The 26,091-nt window shown below is 38.6% G+C and overlaps 1 long non-coding RNA gene across 9 annotated transcripts in view; it reads right to left on the reverse strand.

Annotated features, from left to right (window-relative positions):
- The window catches only part of LOC308197856, a 318,611-nt gene that overhangs the window by 199,389 nt on the left and 93,131 nt on the right, over positions 1-26,091 (reverse strand). For 7 of the 9 annotated variants that reach the window (XR_013953384.1, XR_013953386.1, XR_013953387.1 and 4 more), the window contains one exon: positions 22,121-25,331. The exons of 1 other annotated variant lie outside the window; for it this stretch is intronic. This is a non-coding gene — a long non-coding RNA (uncharacterized lncRNA). Of the gene's footprint in view, positions 1-8,890; positions 9,013-22,120; positions 25,332-26,091 lie in introns of all 9 variants that reach the window. One more of the 9 variants, XR_013953392.1, reaches the window with a different exon arrangement.

Here is a 26,091-nt window from a genome sequence, read left to right on the forward strand (position 1 = left end):
TTTTTCCAGTGTGGGGTTTACACTTTAAGTTTCAGCAACATAATGTACCAGATATTTGATGCTACAGATGGTTGTGGGGAACCAGAAATACTTGAGGGAGGCAGGGCAGGATGTACTTTTTGTATCTCTTACTAAGAGCTAATGCTTTCTCCGTAGCTTTTTAGCAAGAAATTCAGCAGAATTACATTGGTTTGCAACCACTTCTCCAAACCTGACTGAAGATGCAGCCACAGGGGCCTTGCTAATTATGCTAAAGCACATGCTAATGATGTGCTAGAGGTTGCATTCATGGTTCCAAAAAGGGAGTCTCACAATTTATATTTTCATGTAAAACTGCGGTGGCACGCGGGGCCCTCTCAGGACACACCCCACGACACACCAAAGCCGGAGCCGCTCCTCACATCCTCCCCTTTTGCACAGGTACCAAGTCTCTTTCCCTGGCTCCCCCTCTCCCTTTTTAGTGTTAACAGTTAATTATGACACACATTTCAATTAGCGCTCCGGCCCTGCGATCAATGACCCACACGCCTTTGAAATGGCAGCGACACGCACAGCATGGCTCCTCCAGGAGGAGCCACCGCAGCGCACTGGGCGGGTTCCAAAGGGTTAATCCCAGAGTGAATTCTTCAGATGTGTAATTTAATACTTCATAACTGCTGAAAATTGGAGCCCACATAATTTATTTTCTTTGGTCTGGGCACATTTGCCTCATGCTTGGCTGTGGCTGACTTCAGAGAGACACACCTAAAGCCCTCAAGTGTCCCAAGTGGCCCATGTCAGTTGTGCGGAGAGATTGTGGTGCTTGGAGCGAGCCCAAGGATTAGGTGTTCCTGAGAAGGTTTTTTTGGCTCTACAAAGCCCACGGATGTCATGGGAATAGGCTGCACTCCTTCCCCCGGCTCCCCCCCCTTGAAGGCCACATATCAACGGGGTATCTAACCACTCAGAGACAGGCTTCGCACAAAGGTATACATTAAAATAAATAGAACATGCAACCAGAAAGCGCAGAGAGGGAAGGAGGAATTGCTAAGCGGAGACGGGAAACAATTGCTTCATTGTGGAGCCGGCAGCGAGGAATCGCAGAGCCGAGCTCCACCTACAGTCCCCTTTGCAAAGCTGACTCCAGCAGCCAGGCACAGCTGGGCTTCCCTCCTTGGTCTGCTCCAGGAATTTTCATTTTTCTCAATGATTTCTTTATTATTATTATTATTCTTTTTTATTACAAATAAAAATCACATTTTTGTTTCGTCTAAATGTGAAAGTGGGTAAAATGATAGCATTATCCAAGTACTTTTGAGGATAATTTGCTTTCTGTATTTTGAAAGGGAATAGCCTGCTTTTTCCTGGAATTAATTTTAGGGTTCTGTCTCAATCTCTGACTTTCGTTTACACCAGCTTCGTATCATCTGACAGCATTTGCCATTTTTATTGCTGTTTGAGTGAAGTTCAGTAGTTTCATCATTCCAGTAAAAAAAGTTTAGACAAACTGTATTCTTGCTTCCCTTAAGAAAAAAATAAAATCAAAGTTCAAAAGTGATTGGGATTGTAACTTTCAAAAGCATTAGCCAGCCTCTGAAAGTATAAGTGAAATCATTCCTATTTTCAATTTACACAAACAAAATAATAATCTGAGACTAATTCATGCTTTGTTATTGGTGGCATGCAGCAGCCCATCTGCAGAAGATGTACGTTGGAGGCAGAGCACCAGGTCACATGGTGGGGCTGCACGCCCAAGGAAACGGCGATGCTATCTGAAGCCTGGTCACCAGCCTGGGACACACTCGTAGCCTCACCAGGTTCCAGCAGAGCCCCAGGCTGAGGGTAGCACTGGCTGACATTTCCTGCCCTGTGGCAGCTTACACACAGTGAGTTTTCACCAGGTGGCTTTTGCCCTCTGGTTACCTGCCTGGGATGCAGTGCTTCCGCAGAGGAGATTACAATTTCCCCCCCCAAAAAAGCTGGTGAAAGCAAATGTTGTCCTGCAGGAGGTTATTTACTCAGGTTATTTGCTCACTGCAAGAGCAGCCTCCCTGCACCAGTACCATAACCAGACATTTGACTGTGCAAATGGCACATATCACAGAATCATACCTACAGCCAAACTTCAGCTCCCCAAAATCCAGAAGGGATTAGAAGATACGGATGAAGGTGTTTTCCAGACGATTTTCTACCACCTCATTAAAGGAGCTCTGCAAGTGTGCTGCATGCTTCTTAAGTGATAGAAGAAATCAAAAACAAAAAATAGGTTTTATGGCATATTTTGTTCATTTGTTAACTCAGACTCGTAAAAGCCCTTTTGCTAATTAAAGCAGCGTGCTCTGTTTGATATTCAGTCTCCTGACAGTGGCAGCACTAGGTCTGTTAAGAGGTAGAAACCTTATTCCATTAAAGGAATTCCTATACTTGGATTCCTACAATATCATTTGGAAGGACAAAACTAGAATGTTAGAAGGAACTCCAAATCTTGGATGGAGGAAAGGAGGTGAGCCTAAATCACCCCAGGGAGACTCACGAGTAGCATTTCTTCCCATCCCAGACAGTAAGGACGATCTGATTTACATCAGCTGGAGGACACTGCTAAGAAAGTTCTGAAGAGCAGGAATTATCAAGCCATGATCTCCTACTACTAAGACTGTTGCTTTCAAAAAAAAGCCACAGAAGTGATACAAGCAATGGGGGGTGACTAAGGCTCAGAGGCAGCCTTGACATTTGTCATGGACTTGCAATCCATGTCTGAAGGAGATGGAGCGGGGCATGGTCTTATAGGGGAGCGAAAAGAACACAGTGAGACACAGGGGAAAGACCTCACTGAAAATAAGGTAAGAGATCATTAGCTTAAGAACCTTTTATAAATAAATTATCAAGTGCTGCCAGAGTCTGCTAAGACAAAAATGCTCTTATATGCTCAGGAGACAAGCCATTTAAAAATTCTCCATCTCTTGCAAGAATTTTTGATGAGCATTATCATCTCACTTCATGGTCCAATATGTCCAGAATTTACATAACTTTCAAATGGTAGTAGGTATTAGCATTTTCACATCCTAGGTGAGAAAGCAAGTAGAAAAGATTGAGTGATTTGGATGTCAACAGCAGCGTTAGAAATAGAATACACTGTTCCATCTCCTGTGCAGCACGGCAGTTCTTGATGCACACTTTTACAAGGCAGATATTTGACCTGTTACACTATGATGCATGAAATAATAAGTAATGAGTGGGCGGGTGATCTCACCAGTGTCTTTAAACCTCCTGGAATGTGTGGGTTACAAGGTTTGAATCATACAGAAGTAGTACCAAATTTGCATGCTGTTTCAAAGAAACTGCAGAAGAAGGATCCTAACTGGTGAGGAATGAAGAAAACTGAAAAATGTTAAAGAACAAGAAATGAGTCAAGGAGAAACTATTATGAAAACATAAAACAAGAATATCTACCTGTATTTAAGGAGACAGATGTTCAGTCAAGCCCCTGAGAATTCCTATCCCTGACACACTTCTTCCCATTTAGAGAGAGGAAAAAATATATTTATCTATATATCCATCTTATTTGGTGTGACAGAAGACAGGTGGGACATTGATCCCTCCTATCACTGTCAGCCAGAGCAACTCCCCTACCCCAGCTCCCACCCAGCTGCCAAACCACTATAAACGAGATCAAAATCAGAGGTCACATTGCAGAAAGAAAGATATTAATTTCACCCAAACATCCATCTGTACCCAGGCTGAGATTCTGCCCCTACGTTATCCACAGCTCCAAGCAGCTGGGAGGCTCAGGAGGTCATTGCCAATAAGACCACATGGCCAGGCTACACATTTGTGAATGAAATGAATTTTCTCCAAATGTAAGACAGTAGACCATGGATGACTGCCACCTTTTTTTCCACAAAACCCTCAGGAAGATGAGTACACTGTATTTCTTCAATTCAATGCTGATATATCTGATTTCCCTCCAGGACAGACCAAACATTAAATAACATTGAACAGGCTGACTGTGAAGCTAAAACACTTGCAATGAAAAGTTTTCATTCTCAGCTTATTTCCTAGTTTACAAAAGCTCTTATCAAAAAAGCTCTCTAAATTGGAATTAGCAAGTGATCCAGGTCTCTAAAGCCCAGGGACTGGAAGTGAAGATTTCTTAATTATACCAGCAGGGGCTTGATTTCTATTCTTAGTGCAGCTGGGTAATGTTGTTAGGTTCTTGCCGAGCACCGTTTTTCATTGGCAGGGATAGCCCCTGGTTTACTTCAGCAAAAATATATAGCACTTTAAATTGAAGCATCTTCGTGTATGTGTGCAAGGGAGCATGCACACTTCAGCCACACACACAGCTAACTCCTCAGCACAGCCCATGCTCCTTTAGAGTTCACTACCTCCTTTCTTGGGAATTTAGTTAAAGCTCCAAAACTGGTAATTACTCTTCTTTTAATATTCTTTTTTTCTCCCACAGGGTGCTTTTGAAATACCTTAATTCCTGCTTCAGGGCTAGAGACCAGCCCCAAAGAGGCTGTTGGGATAGTGCCCCAGATGACAAGTGGCAACACAAGAACCACCAATGTTAAAAACTTCCATTCACAGTGACTGAATTTCTGCACAAATCACCTCCCTGCTATACTCCAAGGATATACCCAATATTGGGAACAACCACCAAAAAATCATCTCAAACCCACCATTATATAGTACTAGAATCCAAAATTTTACCCCAAGAAAGAAATCACTACAGATTAAATACATAACTCTCAAATCCTTGAAATGCTCTAATAAAAAAAAGTCACAGAATAAAATATTGTGCAAAGTATAACAACACATGCCCATAGCTGCAGTTTAAGTACACTGGGGGTAAGGAGTAGGAGAAGGCAGCATATTAGTTTATCTTCTTAAGGCTCCTCCTGGACAGAATCCAAAGAATTGGGTTCAATCCTCAAGTAGGTCATATATTTTTCTCTTTAAAATATTTGACTCATACTGGCAATGTTCTCTGAAGAAAAATGAACTCTGGACACAGAACAAGATAAAGCTGTAGTTGTTAAAACAGATATTTGAATCTCATGAGTTGATGGTTACTAGTTGCCTTCGTGAAAGTCTAGTGGTCATCTGAGACATCTCTCATTTTTGCACACACAACGCGCTTAGAAAACGCCAGCAGTCACAAGACAACTAGTGGTCACATGCAGTGCTATCTTTAAAAGACAGAAATATTACATCTTTACTTTCCTATCTGTTCAAGCTGCCTTATCAAAATTCAAACTTTCTTGCTGGGAAACTGTTCTCTCTTTGGTACCTTTTCTGCCAAAATCCAACTGTAACAACAAAAGTTTATAAACAATGAAAATTCCAGCTGCTTGACATCAGCGATGTGAAGCTTTCACTTCACACTGATACAAATATTTACCCTGAGCTCTGGCAAAGCTTTCCTTGCCCATGTCGCCCTTAATCATACATTTTTCCTTGATTGAGTTATGCTTTCCAGTACGTGATTTGCTCTGGTTTACTTTTTAACACATCCCAGAGGCTTCGTCAAAATCAGCTCTGTGCAGGCCATGTCATTTGGTAGCTGCCAAACATGCTATTCAGAAGGACCTTGGCAAATAGCAAAACAATGTCTTTTTCTAACTGCTCTAATAAATGTGTTTGTTTTCTTCTGACCACCATTTATTTTTTAGGTCCCACATATCCATAAAGCAATGAGCCAAGAAGATAAGCAGAAACACACTCATTTTCCCTTTAATCTACTCTCTTGAGGCAATATGCTGACTTCTCTTACAGACACCTTAAAGCTGAGAAGCTGAAAACTATCGATGACTCACATTTTATAATTTACAAGACAAACTTTATTATCAGAGGGAAGAAACATTAGAGAGTCACTTTGTTGCTGTATTAATACTCACAAAACTGAGTATACAAGAGTCAAAACAAAAAAATACCTGAGTACATAGGATCATCACAGCCTATTTGGACGATTACAATTAAATATATTCTTACAAAAGAAAGAAAAATTGACAGGTTTCTCAATTACATTAGAAGAAACTCATTGAAGTCCTTCAAGGAGAAGTATCTTATCTACTACCAAGGGAAACTTCCTTCAACATATACATGAAAGTGTACTCATATCCCAGTGCATTAATCAATACAAAATACTACTTTTGCAAACACTCCACCCTCCTTTCCCTTTTGATGCCTCTCTACATCCCAGTTTGCACTGGGAGAGTAAGAAAGGAAGCAAAGGAAGCAATGTACATAAATGCTGAAGTATTTTGGGTCCTGGAGAGAGTCAGAAGTTACCGTAACTTCAAAAGAAAATTGTCTTAAAAGCCACAGCCCAGTTTCAGGTTGATCTTTGTTAGATGCGCAGGGACAAGAATAGATGGGTCTCAATGAAGAGAGACGAGAATTCTGCTACCAACTTGAATAGGATCAACATTGTTTATAACATCTATTTTCATGACATATTTGGGTGTAAATGCGATAAGACAGACTGGAGACAAGCTTATATAATTTTTCTCACCTGTTCATTTCCTAGTGACCCTCACTGCAGTGCCTGGTAAAATTTTAGAGAAGATTATTCTGGGAGTTATTAAAAAACACCTGAAGGACACCACAGTCATTGGTAACAGCCAACGGGTTCACAAGAGGAAGATCAGGTCTAACAAACTTAATCTTCTTTTACGACAAGATCACCCATCTAGTTGACCAAAGGAAACCAGTTGATGTAATCGTTCTGGATTTCAGTAAAGCTTTTGATACTGTCTCTCACAGTATCCTTCTGGACAAAGTGACCAGAAGAGAGTTAGATATAAGCATAATAAGATGAGTGAATAATTGACTGACAGGTAGGGCCCAAAGTGTTCTTGTAAATAATGTTTGCATCTTGCAAAGCAGAGAAACCTGAAGCATTCAGCTATTTAAAATGGTCAAGTAACTACTGACCCACTTGAAAAATAAGACTCAGAAGTCCCAAAACCATCTACTATTTCACTATTAACTTGGTGCACACATTCTAGGGTCCCAGCTGAGCTGTTTGAAACCCTAAATACATCAGTTCTGAGTTTCATGAAGAATTTTTTTTCTTTCTAGGCATGCATGTTCTCACCATCTAAAGCATACTTCCCAGTGGTATTTCATATATGAAATGAGAAAAATTAGGAAAAAAAGTATTTTATGGTCCTAATAAGTCACTCTAGTTCAGCTCAAAACTAGGCAGTAAATATTTGTGAGTATTCTGTTCTTTGATAAAGTTTAAATCTTCCAATAAAACAAATCCTGTGAAAATTTTGAAGTATTGTGGTTTTAAGTTTTGCTTAGTTCATTTACAACAAAATTATATTGAGATATGTGATTATGTGTGTAGTGATCCTGGCTTCAGCTTGAAGTTACCCCTAGAGCTCTCAGGAGAAGTGGCAAAAGGGAAAAAGCAATCTGGGAAGACTTTTGTATGACAAATTGTTAAGCAAATGACAGATTCACACTTCAAGCTGGTCAGTGCACATAACTGAAATACAGCAGCTGAAGTGAATTTTCACCTCTGGTTGAAGGAGAACCACCACCCACAGTGGCCCCTTCTCTAGTCCCAGCATGGCAGGAATGGGGATGACTGGATACTTGTGATAAAATCAAATTAGAAAAGTAAACTTGTAGAATTTAAAGTGCAGATTAGATTGTCTCTCACATTTTTCTACAGTGTCCCAGCTAAACCTCACATTGTAAATCCATTTGCATCCATAGCTTCAGTCTTTAAATAGAAAATATTTTAAAATTGATAGGTATACGCTGAATGTTTTGAAATCCTCTAGTAAAAACACATTTTAATGTTAAAGTCATTTAGGAAGCTAAGTCTCAAATACCCTCGTATCTAATATATATTTTTAAAATTTGATTCTGGAATGACATTAGGGACATTTTAACATTTACACCAAGGCAGTATGACAGGAATCCAATAATTGTATATCTTGTGGTTACTGTTAGCCTTCCAGATATGTATTTTCATCACATGAATTTCTGGGCACATTTAGAAATTAAAAAAGATATCATGACTGACAATTTGGTGCCTGAATTCTGCAAAAACAACTGGGAAAACATATCAGAAAGGGCTAAAATCTAAAAGAAACTAAAAAAACATACAAACAAACGTAATGCACTGACCTCGTGACCACACAGACAAGAGATGACTTTTTTTTAAACCTAACCTATCTATGTCTCAGCTGGACAATCATAAGACCGTAAATAGCCAATGAAAAGGAAAAAGATGTCTCTAAGGATTAATTTCTTTAATTGCAAGGAAGAAATGTAAAGCTTAATTCAGATGCCCAGAAATGATTTGGTGCCATTTCAGATTCTCAGTGAATCCTCCATGTTTCAGGACACAGGACAATACAGAGCACAAAACCTCCAGAAGCTGCAGTATGAGCTTAGGCAGGAGCTTCTCATTAGATGTGTATTTCTGGCCAACTCAACCCCAAAATGCTTTATATCAAACAGATCTTAAAATCCAATATCCCTCTTTGATGACAGTAACATTACCCCAGGTGACTAGCTCACCTATAGATAGTCTAGAAAGGTAACGTCAGGGAGATTAAACCCAATCCATGTGCCTCCTGCACAAGACATATCACAGCACACTGATCAGGAAAGCAAAAGGGGAGTTTCCCACAATCTTAATTATGAACTCATAATTTGTAAATGAAACAGAAAAGTATATAAACATCACAACTTTCTACAGATTATGAGTGGAAGTTCAAATGTGCCACCAATAATCCAAGGACAGGTTTGCCATCCCCTCTGGTAAAGTACCCTTAGCCCCAGAAGTGGTCCTGACACCAGTCACTGATCATAGGGAAAAGTATATATATGAGAAGCTAAGAAAAACAGAAGTCAGATGGAAACCATGTGATTTATTACTTACATTATTGAAATATTTAGAGTCACAGGTGAAGCAAACAATTTGGACTGAAAACATCTTCCAGAGTTTCTCAGCCTCACCTCAACAGAATTAAAACCAAGAACTCTTCCAGGCTTTTGACCACACTGAGGAAAATATCAAAACTGTAGTCAGCTAAGATTTTCCTTATTAAATTGGTTCTATATTTAATGTATAACATTTGTTGACTGAAAGAAACTCAGGTAAAAATAAGACTACCCCTACTTTATCCTCAAATGCTTTGGAATTTAAAGTTTTTCCATGACTGGAGTGGAAGAACAATGCCATATTGACTAACACCAAAACTTCACCACGTATTTCAAATACAGTAAAGGATTTCCTAGAATTTGATGGTACAGCTACATGTAGAGAACAACTGCATCTTTGTTGTAACTGTGGACTTCTCTCAACAGCTTCTGTATTTCTTACCCTCGCCATCAAGGATCACAAGGACAGTTACCAATATCAAGCTGTTGATGGACTTCTCCTGTGGAATAGACTGAGGTATTCAGCTTCCTTTCCCATCAGGCACCAAATATCCACAATTTTAGTTACAATTTTATCAGGCCACAACCTTGCCACTAACATCAAACCAAGATGTATCATTACTTTACTCCTCTCCCTGTGGTCACTCATCTCTTTACTTGTTCCCTCAGTATTTGTGGCTAGAATTTTCTAGCTTCCTAGAACCTTAAGTAGATGCTTTTCTCCAGCTTTTCAAGGACTTTTTTTTCCCCCTGTTTCTAAGACCACTAGAACCAACATGGAACTTCAAAACTAAATTATTTTTAAGTCAGTTTTTTTCCCCCAGCAATATCAACAGGAGAGTTCACTGCTGTAGCTATTATGTGTCATTCCCAGGTGCAGAGACAGTAGAGGGAGCACAAGAGCACACAGAAGTATTAGCTACAGAAGTCTTTGAACTTAAGTGTTCGGTCCTAATTATTATTTGTTTGGGGTTTTTCTTGAACATTACCCACCAGCATAATATCCACCTCACTAGTTACCAAATGGATAAAGTTAGACAAGACAAACATAATGCTTTGAAAAAAGCAGACTCAAACACAAAAAGCTTAGAAAGCATAGACTAAGAGCTAGAAAGATCTCTCTAACCAAAGACAAGAAAAAAGGGAAAAAAATGTTTCTTGAAATGTACATCTTAAACATAATGCTGAGTAACTTCCTATTTTAGTAACTGCCACAAAGTATTTCTGACCACATTCAGTGCATAACTCATAATATTAAATTAACAGCATTATCCATCAGGGTCAACCAAAATTTATCAGTTACATTGAACCTTGGTCTAATTTGTTTGTTACCAAATAGAAATAAAGACAAAGTTTTCTTGGTTCTGGATTCAGCAATCAAACAAATCTCAGCTCAGATTCATCTAAAACTTGCTGAATTTCCAGTTGCTAAAGAATTCCTTTCATCTGACTGATGGAAGTCTCTAGACTCAGCTTGAATGAACTTGGTGGTTTTTTATTATTATTATTTTAATAAAAAATGTGGCTAATTCAATTATTTTTCATTGCTTTAGCTTGAAATCAAATACAATATTGCATTTCTAAATGAGCTTCATTTCAACTTTTCAGTTATTTGAACCTCAAAGTAAGATGAGGATGACAAAGCTTTTATTAATATAAAAACAGAGTAATCACACTGATGTTGGTGTTATTCCACTGTTACACCATTTTAAAATGAAAACTTTCACTTGAATTTCAAGTCTGAGGAAGAAAAAAGTAGTCTTCACATGAATCCTTATGAACTGCTGAGCTGAACATTCTAATTAATGTGCATAAAACTGCACTCAAAGTAGGGTACAAATGCCTACTGAAGGACCAAGTATAGTTTCATGACTAAGTATATACAAGATGATGCTTTTCCACATTATCTCAAGTTAATTATGTAAAATACCATTCTTTACATAATACTGAAAGTTCTGCAGACTCATTCGGAACTGGCTTAAAAGCAGTGAAATATCCCACCCTAGATTAATTTTCACAAAAGTATCAAAACAGTTTTATTTTTACTTCCTCTCCAAGTCAACCAATTCCTTGTAAAATGTAATTCCTTGGATATTTGCCTCCTACCTTATCATACATGAAGCATTGGGTGCTATGGTACAGTAGAAGAATAATAGGAATGTAGAAACAAGAATCATAGAAGATGAGAGAAATCACACAAAAAAATCATTTGTTTTCAAACATTAAGTCTAGTATGCATTAAACTTCTCCAAACTGCTCTGCAGAACTACTTGATTATTTTGTTATACACCAATCAGCTCACACCAAAAGTCCTGGAAAAAATATTCCCACAACCACTGCCATCACCCGCAAAAAAAAAGTTGCCTTACAGTCATTCAACTCTGAAGGATTTTAACTTGGCTACTAAATATGCTATCAAAAAAGTTACTCCTTCCATTCTCAACAGATCAGAGAATCTGAACCCAAATATGAGAACTCAGGTATAGGTCTCATAAGTCCAACAAAACATTCAAAAGAAGAGAAAAAAAGAATAAATAATAAATCTCCTGGAGAATTTGAATACCTTAGCCTTCTCAAAGACCACAGAAGTCCTTACCAGTATCTTTTGTACAACTCCTGCTGGCTATTTGGAAGCTAACTACTACTGTAAGACTTCACAAAATTCCCATGTAGTACTTTAATACTTTTTTAAATCAAGTTACTGCATCCAGGATACTGCATTACATATCCTGGGGTGCATCAAGCATGGCACTGCTAGTCGGTTGAGGGAAGTGATTGTCCCACTCTACTCTGCACTGGTGTGGCCTCAAGTACTGTGTGCAGGTCTGGTCACCACAGTACAAAAAGGACATTAAACTGTTGGAGAGTGTCCAGAGGAGGGCGACGAAGATGGTGAAGGGCCTAGAGGAGAAGACATATGAGGAGCGGCTGAGGTCACTGGGCCTGTTCAGCCTGGAGAAGAGGAGGCTGAGGGGGGACCTCATCGCAGTCTACAACTTCCTCGCTAGGGGGAGTGGAGAGGCAGGTGACCTATTCTCTGTTATCACCAGTGACAGGACCCATGGGAATGGTGTTAATCTGAGGCAGGGGAAGTTTAGGCTGGACCTCAGGAAGAGGTTCTTCACCAAAAGGGTGGTTGCACACTGGAACAGGCTCCCCAGGAAAGTAGTCACTGCACCAAGCCTGTCTGAATTTAAGAAGAGATTGGACTATGCACTTAATCACATGGTCTAAACTTTTGGGCAGACCTGTGCTGTGCCAGGAGTTGGACTTGATAATCCTTATAGGTCCAACTCAGGATATTCTATGATTCTATGAGTTTTCTGAAAAATAAGCTCATCTCAGAGTCCAATTAACACCCAAAATTTGAGTCTCAAAGTGATCTGATTTAAAATACATATATTCTTAAATATGTGGATAAGTGATTTACAGATCAAGTGAAAGCAGAGGAGGAAACTTGATCAAAAACTACCTACAGTAAACAGTATTTCACATTATATTAAAAGTACCAGGTAATTACTAATTCTGAGTTAGAAAACATTTTGAAAAAACTCTTTACAGAACAAACTTCAGCATCATTTTTACATCTCATAAGCTAATATTAAGCTACAGTATATGTTCGAAAATGCTAAGCATTAGCCAAGAACATTGAAGCATCATTGATTATAGCAGTATCAATGTACATATGATGCTTCTGTAAAATGCACGAAAGATGGCACTAACAAAAGATACAGCTAATCTAACTTTATAGCAACTCAGAAAAATGCACAATACTGTACTACTATGCTGTCAGGTAATCTACTGCCTCTTTAAATAAATCTAAATATTAGGTCTAGGAGGGATCAACCTGAGAAAAATGCTAAAATATAACTGCTAAAGTTAATACTTACTTAATACTTGCTTTTCTACAAGACTTAAAATGAAAAGGCTTTCCAACTATTATAAGATGTACAGTCTTAATCTACATTTCAATAAGATATTTAAAGGCAATGCTGAAACTGTCAAGGACCCTTTCTTAAGCCTGAGAGAGACCTACAAAGGAATGCTGACAATTTCGTTTTCTTTTCGTTTTCTGTGACACAGAAGCATTATTTTATCAAGAAAATATTATATTCATATTCATTTTAGCACTTCTCTTTGCAAACCCCAGATGCATTTGGCTGCACAAATGCTATAGTAGCATTCGTGTTGTCAAGAGCCCTTACGATAAAGGTAGATGAAGAGATCAGCATAAATGTACATTCTTCTGTCAGAAAGGCTAAAAATGAAGCTAGAATGAAATTTCTCACTGAAATACCCGTAAAAATACTCTAAGAAGTGTCATTCAACCTGTTGTTTTACTATAACAGCCATCAAAGTATAGAGGGTTTTTCTAGTATCTCTGTTACAGTTTACATACCTATTGTTAACATTAAATTCCTTCTTTATGCTACATACACATTTTCAGTTTCCTCCTCTTTTTAAAATCTTAGTTAGAGATGTTTTAAACATAGTATGTCAAGCACCTAGTTAAATTAACTCTTTCATTAATGTGGCTCCAGTTAAAAAGGCTTATATTGTGTGAATGTATACATACAGACCATAAACAGTTTCTAATTAGTCACATGTGGATTCAAATGAGGACTTGTATGCTATAAACCAACACTGAAGTGTATAAGAAATTGTCAGTCAGATCAAAAGTCAATCCAAAATCATCCCATTTGCAGAGCTGAGATGCTGTCACAATTAGTTAGCCATAAATGTTTAAAACAGCAACCAAACTTTTATTCTAATTGAACATGAGTTGAAAGGCTGCACACTTTGATGTCTTTGCTTTTATCATTTGTATATAGCTTAAAACAGCATTTTTTTTTTCCTTCTCTTAGAAATAGGAGACATTACTTCTTATTGAAAATATACAGGTAGGTCAAGCTGTATTTGTGGACTCAATGTATGGTTTTCAATCATGCATGTAATCGCTTACAGCAATAGTCTTTAAAAGTGCAGTTACAGTAGTTTCTCATTACTATTTAACCTTTTCTTCCTGTCAACTGTTGACTTTTTTTTAAATTCATCTTCAGAATATTATCTGGAATGAGATCCTACTTCTCTTAGGGAAACTGATCCCAAGGACCTAAACGACGACATCATTTTCAATCTTTTTTTTTTCTAGGAGGGGAGAAGGTAGGGAAACCTATTTTCAGGAAGCACATTCGAGCAGATGCCTACAATCTGAGAATGTTAACTGAAACTTGAGAAGTAGCAATGAAAAGTCCATACCTAATCTTATTATAGAAACACTGTCTGTTAAACAAGGGAAGAAAAATACACACAAAATGCTGGTCAGGTGGAGCAAATGAAGCAAAGGATCCCCTCACCCCAGTTTAAAGTGGAACATGAGCACAGTCAGTGAAGTATGCCTCAGACCACCTCTCCTTTTTTTGAGAGGAGCTGGCAACAGAAGAAGTTTGTAACATAATACTCCCACCTCTGCCTTCACTGTGGTCTAGTAGGATCTAAAGGAAACAACAAAAATGAGCTTATCTTCAACAGACACTACAGCATTCCTCAAACCCATTGCCCATCTAACAGCCTTTGCCATCACTGGGAGATTCAGGGGTTTAGTTTAATGCTGTCATTTATAGGCTGAGGCTGGGCAATATCACTGCACTTGCATCATCTGAGAATGAGACAATGCTGGACACGTACCTATGTACACAGACCTGGATTCATTTCTCTCCCGGTAGGATGCAAGCCTCTTACCAAACTATCAGCACCTACACATACGTGAAGGTACAGGGCAGCAAGAAGACCCTGGCTAATGAGAGACACCTCTTGCGAACTGGCTGCTCTAGTACTTCCTGCAGCACTGTCTAGTCGGTTGTAACATCACACCCCTGGGAATGGGGCTGCAAAGGCTGTCATCCTCCTCCTCATTTCATGAAGGTTCTCACTCCCCAAGATATTCACCACTCATGCTGTTCAGGATTTGTTTAAACCCCAGCTTTTTCCTAAGACAGCTTGCATACATAGCACTAGCAGCAGTTTATTGTAATCTGAAGGAAGCCACTTCAGCATCCTTCCCTGTGAAAGAAAGGAGAGGAAGCAGTGAACAACCTAGCCTTCATTCTTCATGGAAGGCCCATGACAATGCAACAGCTTGTCTCTAGAGACTGCAAAGTCTCTATGAACCCAAAGGTTGCAGTTAACACAAAGAAATCCTGATGTTAGGGACTGTACAAAAACATGCCAAGGCACAAATTCAAGTTCCAAGGATCTAAGAAGACAGATGCAAAAGGAATGAGAAAATGATGAGTTTTTCCAGATGAAGAACAGAGGAAGAAGACTGATTTTGTTCTCATTTTTTTTTTTTAACTTAAGCACTAGCGTAACCTGATTGTTTCCAAAATGAGATAACGCAACCTTTGATAGTTTGTCCAAGGACACCCCAGATATCTGTGGCAAAGCTGGGAACTCCACACAGCCAGGGGTTCATTCCTAACACTATCCTAATACCCGTGAACAGTCAGCCAAAAGGTGATTAGAGAGAAAGTCTCCTCAGACATTATTCACATTGAAATAGTGCCCAGCATATTCCCTCCAGAGATACTGTGTCAGTGTTTCTGCTCTCCCTCGCTGGACAAGATGCCAGATACACTGGGCACATGGTGACAGCGGGGAAGGTAGTAGTTCGTGCAACTTAGCTGTAGTTTGAAATTTAAAAAAAGGCTGCAGGATCTGTGGGAACAGGGTATCTAGCAGTGATTGCGGCCATTATTTTTCTCTTTTATACTGATACCTTTTAAACTATGCTTGAGATCTTTGTTGTTGTTGTCTAGTACCCTGTGGCACTGGCCTGGTGTGATGAGACTTCAGCAAGATACGCACATAAAAGCATACACTGCAAGTGTGACAAATTGCAATGACAAGGTTGGGTTGGAGGTAACTTGTGAATGATCTAGTGAATTGAAAATGCCTGCGTGCTCTGCCTAGTAGCAGTGAAAAGAGAATATGGGCAGTGCCAGTTGCGTGCTGCAGGCAGGAGTCTTGCTGAGAACACAGGAGAAACACACCATACCTTATTAACACGCCCAGCTTCTCAACGAGCTCTTTAGAAAACAAATATATAGCATCAGCAATCAACCATATTATTATTAATAATGCAGTTAAAATGTGTGGAGGAGGTGAATTTGGTATGAATCCAGCATCTGAATTATGTACTATTAAAATGAAAATCTCTGCTTAGGTACCCAGAGAACACAGACATTGCTATAAAAACCCAATACACAGCATACAAAGGCATGCAACTAACTAAAACCCATCTCAAGTCATGAATAAAAACAATGCAATAATTTTTTGCACTCTAGAGCATCTTTCATGCATGGTTCAAAAATCAGTCTGCACACATTCCCTGGTAAATACAGCATTTTAGCAAGATAGATGAGGAACAGTATCTTGGTTTTCAGGATGGGAAACCAAATCAAAAATAATCCAGCATCTGAACACCAGTGAAATTGTATTGATCAGAGCACATTACAAAATGTTGTGTCAGGCTAGTATACCAAGATAAGTGCACCCTTTGGGAAAGCTGTGTATCTCTTTGGTTCCTGTCCTCCTGCAGAGGAATGCTGAAGTCCCTTTCCTCTCCATAATCCAAAAAAGTGGTAGATGTTGAGCTATCGTATACATTCTTACATTAACTTTGATTTTGTCATCACCACTTGTGTCCCTTTCTTTATCTGCATAAACCTACAAAACTAACACAGTACACTATCTGAGATTAGACACATCTCAGCTAGTTCAAATCAGAGCTTAAATTATCATCATAGACCTCGATGACACAGTATGATAGACACCTAAATTCACAGAAAAGCACACAACTTTTCTTATGACAGTTAAAATCCCTGAAAATTTAGTCGGAAGATATAAGCAAAAATGCAGTCATGGTTTGCCCCAAAATTTTAAGTTACGACAGCATAGTATAAAATAAGGCTTACATGTTATAACCTTTATAAACTACATAAATCTTTATGGTGTGGCATGGAACGTCTGATGTTGAAAGGCACCCACAAGTATCGTTGAGTCCAACTCCTAGGTCCACACAAACTACCTAAAAATTAAGCTGTATGTCCAAGAACATTGTCCAAACACTTCTTGAAACCCAGGAGGTTTGGTGCTGTGACCACTGCCCTGGGGAGCCTGTTCCAGTGCCCAACCATCTGCCTGGTGAAGAATGTTTTCCTAATAACTAATTTTTAATTTATTGCACCACTGAATTACTTCATCTATTTTTCAATAAATATCAAAATATAAAAATGAGAAACCAAAAAAATATTCTCTTGATACGTATTCCCTGAAAAACAGAGAGAATACTGCAACTCCAAGTAAGGTCTGATATTTAACAGCAAACTCATTTCCTGTTTACATGTCACATGTTCCCAAAGCCATTCAACACCTTTACATTCTTTCCACCCAACAGCCAATGTGTCAATATCCTCCTTAAAACTTAAATACTATATCCTTCCCTCTATTTCACCACGACTCTGGGATTTAAATGATTTCCAGATACTATCATAACACACTACAGATAGGAGGCCTCTACATACATTACCCCTTGTCCTTTTTCCACTCTGTTGCTGATAACTTCACCCAAATATGAGACGTACCTTTGCTTGTGAAAGCCAGTGTTTTATTAACTCTGCTCAGACTTTTGTATTTAATATGTGAGATGCGAGTCTACTCATTTTTAACATTAAATCTATATTCAAACACCATTCACCTAGAACTTGTAATTTGTGATAGCCAAATAATTATTCTATAAAGTGGTTGCCCTTAAAAACACTATTTATAGGTACCAGTTATTGCTGTTTTTTTCCTTGATCTAGAGTGAAATTTTGTACTTCATGATAAATTAGAGAATAACAACCACAGTTAGATAGGAATTATTAAAAAAAGCATGGAGCTCTGTTTCTTGAGGTACTTTAAGACAAGCAGTTTTCTTCTTCTATGTGCAGCTTATATTTCTTTCTTTCCCTCTCATGGATCATAGACATTTTTGCGTGCACAAAATATGTAGCTCTATATCACATTGATATTTCAGCAAGGTATTCACTTTCCACACAGCTTGATTAACAGAGAAGAGAGCATCTTGGACACTAACCAAAGAAAGTGTAAAGAATTCAAATCCACTGTTGTAAGTGGTTGATGCTCTGAAGGCTACACCACACTTAGTCTAGTTTTCCATGATAGATTTAAAAGGCCAGTAGTGGCAAATGGAAGTAGAGTCAAAAAAATACCTATTATCACTGAAGAATAAGATCTACACCAACCAAGCATCAAGGAGGGGATATACTACTTTTCAGAGGTTCCAGAAGCATCTTACATTATGCATCACACTATCTTGTTTTGCTTATTTTTGCACAACGTATTTGGCCAGGTCATCAGCTGAAACTAGAGACCTACATTTCTGAACAAGGACACTGCATCTCACAAAAAAATGATTTGATTTTGGAAATAGACAGGAAGTGAACAGTACTGCATAGAATGGAAAAAAAAGTGTGAAATCTTGCACTTATTTTTCCAGCAGAAACCACCTACAACAATCCTGAAGATCAGAGGACAGTACTAAGGCCAGAACATCAATCCCTTTGATTATCGTAGTAAAAGTTACCCAGCTAGGACAAATGCAGTCTTTTTTTTCTTTTTTTGAGAAAAGACCAGAAACAAGGAGACAAAAGACCATTCTTTCAATATGCCTAGAACTGACCAAATCTAATGTATGACAGAGCTTTAAGTACATATACTTTTTCTTTAACATATTTCAAGTTGACCTAAATAAATCACTGAATTATTTACTACTTCCCAAATCTAAACCTTTATAGACTTCTAGATTTACCTAGAATTTATATATTTTTTAATCCACCCCGTCCTTGTGGGGGCAAACATTCCCATATATTCAAAAATTCTGACTTAGAAATTGCTGTAAAACCAACAGCATTTGTTTCTACCTCTCTGTTATTATAAGCCAAGATCTCATTCCTGTTGATTAATGATGCTAACCAATGGCCACTGACAACTGATTACCATCAAGAATGTGTTTTCTCTATTAAAAAATTGGCTAATACTTTAACAGAAACATTATTCAGAAGTTATACTCCCATATCTTAAAATTCGAAGTATTCTGTCAGGCTGAAAGGGAGAAAAACATGTTCCCCACCCCCCTTGCTTTTCATATAGCTGATGAAAAGAAAAATGTTTCCAGTTTTGCTGTGCATTTTGCTGTAAATTTGTCACACATCTCTAATCATTTCCACTAAATGTGGTTACTAGCTTCAGTGACAGTTTTGTTGGTAGAAAATCACAATCCTTAAAAAAAAGTGCACATTTTATTAGTTTCTTTTTGAAATTTGTTATCATTGCTGCAAATATGTCTCCATTGGAGAAGTGGAATACTAAGGAAGCCATCACAAGGAGGAGGATGTGAGGCATCTTATCACAGCAATGAGTGGGAGTGCATTTCCTTGTAGTTGCTGTAATAGTAGTTTTTTAGTTTTTTTTTTTTACACTACAAGGCCATAACGATAACATCTAGGAAATGGCACCGTGCTCCCTGAAAAGTATCATGAATATTCCAGAGATGGATGATAACCAGATGCAAACAAAACAAATTAATTCATAAAAAATATATAGACACACTTTGCATTGCTTTAAAGATAAATAGGTGAAGGAAGCTTCAAAACAGGATTTTTGAGCCTTTTTTTTTTAAAGCATTTGAAGGAGGAAGAGCTTAGCACAGGGGAAGCTCCAGAACTGCCATTTCAAGTGTTTTGTTTTTCAAAACATATTTGATTGAGGACAAAAGAAGGATGAGGAAAGTCTAAGTAGAGTTTTCAAACAAAAAGGGATGACTGGGAGGGCAGAGTTTTGCTTGAAGGTTTCCGTTACATACTGTACATCCAGTCTCCAGGCACAACTGAGGCGAACGAGCCAAAACGCTCAACTCGATCAATGCCATTCATTCAAAAGCCCAAATGTGACAGTGAGAGACTGTGGGAAGCAGCCTAACACAAATGGAAAATTTGCAAGTGAAGAACTATAATAATCGTCTCCCATAACAGTCAGGTCAGGTTTCGAGCCCCCCCGCCCCTTCCCCCACTCTCACTGGGTACAGTTTAGCTGGCACATTTTGTTCAGGATACTTAGGAGAAAGACTAGAAGTTCGCTGCTATGATAAATAGGTTAGGTAACTCAGGCTACGACATGGATAAAGAGCAGCAGGAGTCTCAGTGAACTCCACTGACTGTCCCATATTTAGGAAAGAACTTGGGCAGGTATAGAAAATCTCTTAATTATTTCCACATCCACAGCTGCTACAAATCAAACGCCTTCCATTGAATACAGTATAGTGTAGCAACTCCCCAGCTGGGGATATCAACTCTTAGCCCCCCAGGCACATGCCTCTGTGCAGCAGAGCAGATCTACCACAGGCCTTCAACATGTCAAGGGTAAAAGACCTGAGGTTCAGCCACCCCAGCAGGTTACCACACCAACTACATTCACATTTACTACAGGTTAGCTCTCTAACACGAAGTAGCAGCCCAGGTGCACCCCTTACCATGGTCTGCAGCAGCTGCTTCCCCATTCAGGGACCTACCACAGAAAGGCTAAACTTTTTCAGGTTCACATGCTAGCCCACCTAGCAAGAAGTTTGTGTTGCCAAAACCTTTACAGTTCCTACTACCACATGCCTCCTTCCCCATCCAAAGCTCAGCAAGAGAAATCCCTATCACGCACTCATGGTTCCAACTACTCAGACTCATTCCCTTAGCTTTAACCAGCACTTGGACTAGTTGATCTCTACTGAAAAGTCCATTTATGCTGGCAGTGGTACAAAAGCAGTCTACACTGAAAACTAAACCAGTGGTTCAGAACTTCAGTAGCCCCCCTATGCTTTCTGTGACTGTTAGCTTCCACCACAGGCAGACACTGCATCACGTTCAAGAAAATGTGACCCAGAATTCATGCCTCCTGGTGTCAAGCTTTACATCTTCCTATATTGTGGCAGTTTCCCTGCCTCTGTCACTACACAGCCCTTATTCCTTTTGTTGTTAGCAAAATGAAAGGTAGACATAACATATTTCATTGTTAAACTGCTATTTAAAAGTAATTGAGAGATTTTCGGATTTCGCAATGGTTTCTGTTAACAATTTGATTTTAATATCTTTTTTTACTTTAAATAATTAGCAGTAACCAACACTAATACATTCAAATTCACAGCCATCACAAAATGTGCAAACTCATGCCTATATTTGATCCGTGATTGCATTATCTCTTGTACCATATCTAGTAAAACCAGATTAGGTATACATTAATATACTCATCCATGTTGAAGCAGTCTACCACAGGAAAGTAAGAATAAGTCTCAAAAAGAAGTATTTTTATTTTTGGCAGGGCAAATAAATAAATAAATAATAATAATCTTGCTACGAAGGTCAGTTTTCCCTGATCTTCATCTCTATACCCATAGCTCTCTTGATTCCATTTGTACATTTGGCAGTACATTTATACCTACATAAAGAACTGCAACACCACCATTTCCATTGGATTCAGTTAAAATGTCTGTGACACTACAGTATCTCAATGAGCGAACTTCGGGTCACAATCAACATATGATCCTCTAAAGGGACGCGCCATATAGAAGCCCCTAGAAAATATTTAGGAGCAGCCAACCAATTGTACCAGGGCAGAGAGGTCCCAGGGACACGCAGCAGGATGGAGGGGTGATACAGGAGGAGACAGAGACTAAACTTCTCAAAAAATTTCCTTAGGAAACTTCTTAAAAGCATCATAAACCTCCGCACAGAACTTGTTACGACTCAAAAGACTGCTTACTTGGCCAAAACCAAGCCTAAAAGCCAGGAGCAGCCCTCAAGCTGACAGCAAGTAATCACTTCTGCCTTCCATGGCTACTATGGGTTTTCTCCCGCTTACAATTTTCTTCACTTTTATTCCAATAAAACCTGGCTTCGTTGAATTTAAAGCCCATGGACCACAAAAAAAAATACCTGGACAAACTCAACATGCAGCTCTAACTGACTCAGGGCCATAACACAGCTTCACAACCTCTTTATTTGTGTTATTAACACTATAAAGATTGAATATAAATCCTCCAGGTCATAGACAAAAAACAGACCAAACTTTGCATCATGCACCAAATTCATCAAAGGGCCAAAAACCATACTGCACTTACCTTGATGGGCCACGGAGCTGCAAGTGCTCAGAAGCAGGAACTGGTGAAAGAATCCCCTCACTCGAGCATTACAGGAAGTTTGCGTTACCCTACAGTAGAGCTTTTCAACCCTCCCAAAGGACCACATTCAGGCCCAGGCAGAAGGAAGTGTGGGAGGTGATGCCCAGCTGCCCACCCAGGTGGGGCTCATCACCACCAACTCCCTCAGGTGAGCACCACCACCCCATACCAACCCCCAGCCTGGTGCTTATTCACAACACAAATTATTTCTTCACGGAAATGTGTTCTTGTAGATACTGCTAAATATGTACAAATACATAGTCACCTGTCAAATCCCTGCTGTCCCTATAAGCAAACTCTTTTCTCAGGTTAACAGTAAGTGATTTGTTTTTCTAACAACAAAGCTTCCATAGTGAGCGCCTTTGAACAAATAATCATATGATAATCACTATATCATACATTGTATTTCTGGCATAGCCTTCATACAGCACAGATTACCCCATTTGATTCACTGTCACAGTATGTATATTCCCCATGTCTTTGTCTGTCTCAATTCAACCTTTGAGCAGTTTTGAGAGCGCTCTGGTCCAAGAGTAGTCTGCGTACCCCTCCCAAGGATAAGTGTGATTTCCTTCGCTTAAGAAATGTTAACCTTTTCAAAAGCTAATTCCAAATGTTCTGTTTGCTTTTTTTGTGTGTTTTTGGGTGGTGTCAGTCTGGTACTTTTATGAGTCAGATCTTCATAACTGTAAAGTGCAATTAACACAGTTAAAAGCAACCATAGTTTCATTATAGTTTTGTGCCTCAGATTAAAGACATACTTCTCATACGCTCTACTTTTACATGGCATGTTATACTGAAATCTTTGTGACACAGTTCTATGGTTATCTTCCTTCAATCCAAGTGAAAACTGTCAAAAATATATGATGTTCCAGAACTTATCATCATAAATAAAGTAGCTTTGATTCCCTTCCTTTCCATTACACTCATTTATTCCTAACATACAATATTCAGTAATGCTGAAACTTCCCAAGGTTTGCTATTTGGTGGTGCATCTGTCTTTGCCCACCAGAACCTCTTTTTTTTTTTTTTTTTTTTTTTTGGTTAATCCCTCCCACAACTTCTTGCTCTGCAAAGCAAAAGCACTTAAAATACAATTTGAAATATCACAAAGACAGTCCAAGAATTGGCTTTTCTCCATGGGAATAGGACTTTATTCTCTGCTTTATTCTCTGTTCAGATACACCAACATGAAACTGATACATGAAATCAGAAGCCAAGTTTTAAGCTCCAGCTTTACTGACGTCCCTTGGATGAGTCCTACAGAAAAAAAAAAAATAATAATAATAATAAAATGAAAAATGAAGTGGGGTGGGGTGTCAGAAATACACCAGGCATAAAGCCATCGGCCTGATGATGGGTCTAAATCCATCCTGGTCCTACACTCCTTATAGATCACAGCATCTGCAAGTGCCTGGATTTTCTCCCTCCTCCCAAACTGAGACCGTAGCAAGGGTCATTCAGTTGCTGCTTTGTCTCTATTCAGGCTTAGTGCAATACAATTGATAAGCCAGACTTGCAAATCCCCAGGGCTGCTTTAGAGATTGGGTTTCATTCTTAAATGTAGACTGTGCATGAGCATGACCGCTAACAGGTAGGTGCGTGCTGGTAAACATGCTTTTAAGCTGCAAAGACCTTTTGTTAGATTTTTCAAATTCGCATTCAAGCATTAGGTTTGAATATTTAAATGAAGGGTAGAAAGAAGAAAAAAAAAAAAACTTAAAATTAATCTGGAATGTCTATTAGATTGCTCTACAGATGTTTCCTTTTTATTATTATTAATCTTTTTTTTTTCTAAAAGATTTTCTGAAATTTTCTAAAAAGTAAAGTGGGAAATGAAACATAAAAATGTAAATAGCAACACACAGTTATAAAGACTTGTATTTTGAAAAAAAAAGTCCCATTATTCACCTGTTTATCAAATATAGTAGTAAGGCACAAAGCAGATGGATAATAAAAGGACACCACTTAACCACTTAGCTAATCTGTCCAAATTGGAAAGAAGATATTCAGACTCAGAGGTACTATTTAAATAAAGGAATATGCACCATGTGGTTCAAAGCATTGTATAAAATGTCATGTTAGAAATGCTAATATTCTAATAAATAGATATATCCCATCTCACATTCCTTTGGATTTAAAGCTTTGCAGTATTATAATATGCTAAGTTAAACATACAGGGCCACAGTCAGAGGTGACACAAACAGCTGTGCAAATTACACATTGGTGAGCGTGTGCAAGCTACGGTAACTTGCAGCAGAGAAGGCAAAGTACACGGCCAGGAGCCACATTACAATAGGGAGTAGCTGGGTAGGAGCAATACGCAATAAATAAAATTATGTAAATGAATGCTATGCAAATGTGCCACATCTTTTTAAAAGGCAACGAATTGCACGATATCTATTTCTCAACACAAATAATTGTCAGGATCCTGGGTATACTATATTCAGGGGGCTGGTGGTGGGTGAATAAATATCGGGGCTGATTATTTGACTGATTCTAGGATGTAAGTGGTTTTTCAGGTAAACAAGACCAGTGCCTGGAGCAAAATACCATAGTAATATGACCAGAAGAGTGCACAGATAGGTGTCATACAATGACATTCGATTAAAGATGGTTGAATACATTTTTCAATTACTTTTTTAAAACTGTAACTGGAATTCTTGGTTTTCATTGAAATGCATTTGTAAATTAGAAGCACACATCTTGAAGAATATTTTATTGTTTGGTCACAAACACTATGAGTAATGAGAAGCTATTTCCTGACCAGCTCCCCTCTGCGTAATAAGTTGAACAATGGCTATTCCATGAAGAAACCAAGATGATGGGAAGAAAACAAATCTTCCAAGAACTCCTGTCAATCATCTGCTGACTGTGGTGTAAAACATTGACCACTGAGGCCAGAATTCAGTTCAATAAATTAAAAGAACTGAGGAAATTATTTCATTCTTCTTAAAGGCAAAAAGTCAGGAAATGTAAGACAACTATCCGTATCGTAGCTGTGTGCAAATAAGTTACACAACCCAAAAGCGCTCCTTCTCCTTCTGGCTGACAATGCAACGTGTGTCACAGCAGACTTGTACCTCGAAGGCTCCTTCTCTTTTCCTGTCTGTGCATTTCCTGCAAAGTTCCTGGTAAATCCTGCAAGTTTCTGGTAAAGAACACAATGCTCAGGTTATATTTTAAAACATTAACTGTGTTGCTTTTCATCATCCGCAGTTTCCTGACGGTGCTGTAACATCACATATTTATATGCACATGCATACATATGTATACAGACATATACACACCCCTAGATGTTTACAGGAGGATTTTGCTTCTTTTGCCTGAAGGAAGCATCAGACAAGTACCTTAGGGCTCAGCCATGATGCTTTTCATTTACGGTGCCACTGAGCGTGTAGGTATGCCTGACCGTGAACCCAGTGTGCTCCCGTCACTGGGGACATCAGGTTCTTTCGTCTCCCTAATGGACGTTCCTATGCATGTCTGTGGCCTACCTGACTATAATCCTTTAAATTTTAATTCACTTTACATTTAGCCGAGTCATAAATACCATTTAGGTACCAATATTCTGCTTTATGCAATCCCTAAGGTGGTGCTTTTATTTTAATGAAGCCATTTGCAACTTAAGAGGAAAAAATATTCCATCTTTGATTGAATATATTTGTCAGTTTTATTCCCGACTGACATTTTTATGTGAAAACTTGAATAAAACTAAGGGATAGCTTCTTACCAACTGGGATAAAAGTTTCAGTGTGTTTTTGCCTTCAAAATTAGCTAAATAAATGGTCTTTGAAACTCATTTTGAAAACATCAAAGTTAACCTCATCTATAATCAAAAATAAATTCCAGAATTATATTACATTACAAATGAAAAAAATCCTCAGTTATTCACTATTTTAGAAAAAAAA

This window comes from Anser brachyrhynchus (assembly GCF_964034855.1).
Source record: "Anser brachyrhynchus genome assembly, chromosome: 7".
NCBI classification, from domain to species: domain Eukaryota; kingdom Metazoa; phylum Chordata; class Aves; order Anseriformes; family Anatidae; genus Anser; species Anser brachyrhynchus.